Raw genomic sequence first — 5,400 nt, 5'->3', positions numbered from 1 at the left:
AGATTGTAGGTGATAGATGGCTCGTTAACACTCCAGTACGTACCGCTACACTGACCTATGACCAGCATGACACAGCCACCCGTGTCAATCTGCTCGACCAGAGCATGTGGATTTAAGTCCCACGAGGGGCCATCCTCCACCTCGACGATCTGGCCTTATACCATCTTCCGAGTGAAGAGTACCAATCAGAACTAGAAATCCCATCCTTCTTCAAGAACTACAACTTCACCCTAGGTCCGGAGTTGGAACTGTGGATTGAAAAAGGCGGGCCTCAGCTCATTGACATTGCTCCCGTCGACGCAGCCCTCCAAGCCTTGTCTCGATTGCCCATCCTGAACACCTCACCTGTTGTCCAAGCCTGGACTGCAGCTGACACAGCACTGTGCATCTCCATGGTCGTCGGCCACACCCTGACCCTTGGCGTGGCCTTAGTCCTATACAGGAAACTCAACGAGATGCGAATCTCTGCAGCTAAACTCAAAACAACTAGGATTGGAGGTCTCCGATGGAAACCCCGAAGGGAAGGTACCACACCAGAGACGGATAAGGACCTCATCGAGTTGAGTCCTCAGCCCTAACAAACACCTGCTATCCGACTGTCAGGATTCACCTGCCATCCGACCATGGTGGTGGGTGTTGTCCGATAATGACCACAGGGCATCATCCGACTACAAAGGGGGAATGTAACACCAATGAGCGGATGGTATTCAACCATCTGTTCCATGTTAATGAATCCTGACCCTGTTGACACATTCTACACTCAAAGACCAGAACGTGAGTTAAAGAAAAAACAAGGACTTTCGTTTTACAACCCTCTTACAACATAACTCACCACCCTGGGCGCCGCCATGACGGCAATGTCCTGGCGGGGATGAGAGTTATAACACCTTGGAGACTATCCAGAGATGCGATATCGAACTTCAAAAGGGAAGACAAACACCCCCCCTTCTCGATCGCACATTCCAGTGAAACAGACGCACACATTCATGAGACGCACACACACTCAAAAACAGGCACAAGCATTTTTGCTGGCCCATGGACCTTCTTGTACTAAAACTACCTCTAAATGTTTTTTAATGTCTCCCTTTTTGTGCTCAAATGTATGTATGCGGCATAGTGGAATATATGAATGTTACTGTGTGTTTAATGCAAACTTTAGATGCATTTAGTTAATAGTAAGTCTGTATCTTTGGATACGGGACTGGTAAAAGCCTAGTTCTTAGTGTCGGGATAATCGTAAAAACACGACTGTAACGAATCTTGATAGCAAATTACAAAAAGATGCATTGTTTCAGAGGAACGATCTTGCTTAAGAAAAATGTTTAACTTTGACAACGCCATAAATTAGACCAGTGGGCGGAGATCAGCAAACAAAGAAGATTTTTCCCGCCTTAGTTTGTTTACACTTCATTGGCTCATACTAAAAAAATAGGTGTAAACCTAGAGTTACTTAAAAGCTCAAGGAAACCTGTATTCTGGGCATTCCGCCAGAGAGAAAAGAGGATTCCCAGCTTTGCAACCGGACTTCAAGAAGTTCTCCGTTTATTCTTCTTTACTTTTCGTTTCATTCTAGTTTTTCTTTATTGTCTGCTGATATTTGACTTCGTTCAATTGCCCTCACGAGCCAAACGAACTTAAGTCTAGTCATCTTTTGGCAAAGTTTACCTTCGCGTTAACCATCGAGCTCGCGCATCATCTGCTCTGGAAAGAACCACGCTGAGGCCGCACAGACCGGACAATTTGAGCGCAGCTACGCACAAGAGCCAGATCAAAGCAAGTACTTTCTTATATCGCAACTAAAATTGCTGTTTAAGGTTGTCTAGGCTATTCCATGTTTGTGAAATCATTCAATGACTTGGGGTCTCTTGCAAAGTTAACTGTTTGAAATTGCCACGCTGAGATTGCTTTTCACTTTCACTTTCTCTCCCTCTCTCTCTCTCTCTCTTTATCTCTCTCTCTCTCATTTATCTCATTATTATTCTTGTTCATTTACCTTGTTTAAATTGTATTTTCGTTTTGCTATATACTCATATTTACTCCGTGTGAATTGTAGTTATGTACTCTTTAGTCTGTTTTTATTAAATCCTATAATTTGCTTGAATTGAATTGTTTTATTGCTCATTGAGATCGAAGTCCCTGAATCGTCTGATCTACGCTACGAGCTTTGTTTTATATGAATTAATTTTCAGTAATCTTAGTAGTACAGACACAGAAAATATTGTTTTTTCCTGATCAGAAGATTAATATTTCTTGGAGTTTGTAAGAAGGGTATTTTTATTGAATTTTGATAAGGAAGTCTAGCTTCCAGTTCGCTGGACGAACAGATTGTCTAGAGTAACTTAAATTAATTCTAGTAAAGGTTACCTTTAAATGATTAAATATTCCCTCTTTGGGTAATTTAATATTTGTAAGCAATAAGCACGTTATATTCATAGACTCATGAATATTCACTTCATTTGAGTTAATTATTCCCCAGAAAGTGATTGTTGCTACAGGCCTTTTCAATGGTTTTAACATTTTTAGTTTTTCACTAACCATGCATAATATTTTTTTTCTCAAAAACACAATCATGTACATGCATACATTTCACATATTATTATAGCCCAGTTTGTGCTGATTACAGTGAGATTAAACTTTAGTTTTTAGATATTTATAAAAAACTGAAAAAAGCACAAATGTCAGGGCATGACAAAACTTCAGGCCCCAAAAATACCTTTAGACTCCAGAGGGTTAAGCTTCACTGACCACATTGCTACAACAACCCGGTCCTGCAGGTTTGCCTTATACAACATTAGGAAGATTAGACCCTTCCTGTCAGAGCAAGCAACCCAACTTCTTGTCCAAGCTCTTGTTCTCTCCAGACTGGACTATTGTAATGCTCTCCTGGCTCTTCCTGCATGTGCTGTCAAGCCTCTGCAATTGATCCAGAATGCAGCAGCGAGGGTTGTCTTCAATGAGCCAAAAAAAGCTCATGTTACACCTCTCACACAGAGGTGTTACATGATGAGCCGGGTGTCGAGAGGCGGGCGAGAAGCGACACAAACACACACACAAACACAGTAGTTATATGATTGGCCGGGTGTCTGGATGATGAAGGATGGGTGAGGACTGACAAATACACACACTCACAAATACACACAGACACAGAGGATATATGATTAGGGGCGGGCAAGGAGCGACACACACACACACACACACTCTCATCAAAAAGCCACAACTTGACCCCAGAGAACTTGTTAATTATAGACCAATCTCGAATCTCCCTTTTCTGTCCAAGATACTAGAAAAGGTGGTATCCTCACAATTATATTCCTTCTTAGAGAAAAATGGTATATGTGAGGATTTCCAGTCAAGATTTAGACCGAATCATAGTACTGAGACTGCTCTCCTTATAGTTACAAATGATCTGCTCTTATCATATGATCGTGGGTGTATCTCTCTATTAGTTTTATTGGATCTTAGTGCTGCGTTTGACACAATTGACCACAACATTGTTTTGCATAGACTTGAACACTTTGTTGGCATCAGTGGAAGTGCATTAGCATGGTTTAAATCGTACTTATATGACCGCCATCAGTTCATAGCAGTGAATGAAGAGGATTGACGCTTCACATCAAAAACACTTAACGTGAAAAAAACTTAAGCAGATAAACATTTAACATGAAGAACACAACATCAAAAAACACTTAACGTGGCTAAATGCTTTAAAAAGACCAATCTCAGTAAAAATTATTCAGAAATCATTCTATGTACAGACAAGCAGCCCAGTCGTGGCCTAATGGATAGAGTGGGACGAGTGTAAGCCGATTGTGGGTTCGAGTCTCAGGTCTGGCAGGGGTTGTCGGGGTGGGGGGGGGGGGTGGGGGGGGTGAATAACCAGCCTCTCTTCCATCCTTGGCTGCCCGCTGCTCCAGGTGTGTGTTCACTGCTGTGTGTGTGCGCTTGGATGGGTTGAACACAGGGCACAAATTCAGAGTATGGGACACCATGCTTGGCCACGTTATTACACTTTTCACTTTTTAGAATAAGAATGCAAAGCACCGTTCCCATTAGGAAAAGACTTAATGCGTAATTAAATGCATTGCGTTCTTTTTCTAAATTCATCTGCTAGTCTGAAACTAATATACTTTAATAATAATGTGTCATTCTTTTAGTTTTGAATTAAGCCATGTAAAGTGCTTATAACGGTTTTCTTTTATGGAAGGTAGGGATGTTAACCGACTGTTAGGAATTTTGACAGATTAATACAATCAGTTAAATGGTTAAAAAAGTAATTAATTTATTTTCAGAAATGTATCAAAATATTCAAAAAGGTTTGCTTCTAAATTTACACAAAAAAACATGTTGTGTAGCCTATGGATAATTTCATCCAGAAATATGCCTAATGCCAACGCGCAATTATTACAAACATTATAATAAACACTGTAAACATAGCTAGGCTATTTTAGTTCACCTCAATCCAAAACAAATCCTTTCAATTAACAGTAGCCTATTTAAAAAAGAATAAGGATAAAAATAGCCGTGTTCCAATATCCACATAAAACAAAATGTTTTGTATAACATTATGGCGGTACAGTGATAATACTTAACAGCACACATTTTATTACATATTTAAACGAAGCAGTGTGTGTTTTTTCATATGTTTGACAGGCTGTATTTTATTATGATAAAGAACAGACTACTTTGTCAAGGTATCAAAGCTTGTGTGTGCGTGCAGCACCAGCGCAATCACTTGAGTTTTTCCCTTCTAACAGAGGAAACTTCTTTGAGTCACAAAGATAAGCGTAATTGTAAACGGTTTGCCTTTATTTGTGTACATTCACAATAAAACAAATCTGTGTGTGTAAAATAAGCCTAAAGAAAAATAGGATGCCACTTTCTGCCGTCTGGCTTCCTTTCGCGCAGCACAAACATGAACTGAAACTCTACATTTTTTTGTTTAATTTCATAATTTATTATTCAAGTAAAAATATATATTTTTGTGTAGGCCTATTTATTCTCTATTTATTTATTATGTTATAATAAATCTATAGCTGTTTGATGTTTTCCTCGGATCGCAGAAGTGCTGCAGGTGCGTGATGTGATGTGAAAACCATGTGAATCCTCATGTGCGCATGTAAAATTAATCCCTGGGAAAGACATTTTAGTATTTTTAACGCCACACAGACACTTATCCTTTCTAATTTAATTAAATTCTAATTTAAAATAATCTTGTCAGTTAAAGGTTAATTATCGGTTAACAAACGTTGTTTAGGAAAAATAACAGAAATTAACATCCCTAATGGGAGGAAAAGACTTGTTCATATATAGGAATCATATCTGTTTTTCTGTGAATAGTATACTTCATCAATAATGTGTTTGCTGAGTTTGGTCATTTTAAAAGACAGTTTACTGCACTGA

Source organism: Carassius auratus, unplaced genomic scaffold, assembly GCF_003368295.1.
Source record: "Carassius auratus strain Wakin unplaced genomic scaffold, ASM336829v1 scaf_tig00216164, whole genome shotgun sequence".
NCBI classification, from domain to species: domain Eukaryota; kingdom Metazoa; phylum Chordata; class Actinopteri; order Cypriniformes; family Cyprinidae; genus Carassius; species Carassius auratus.
This window is presented reverse-complemented; position numbering follows the sequence as displayed.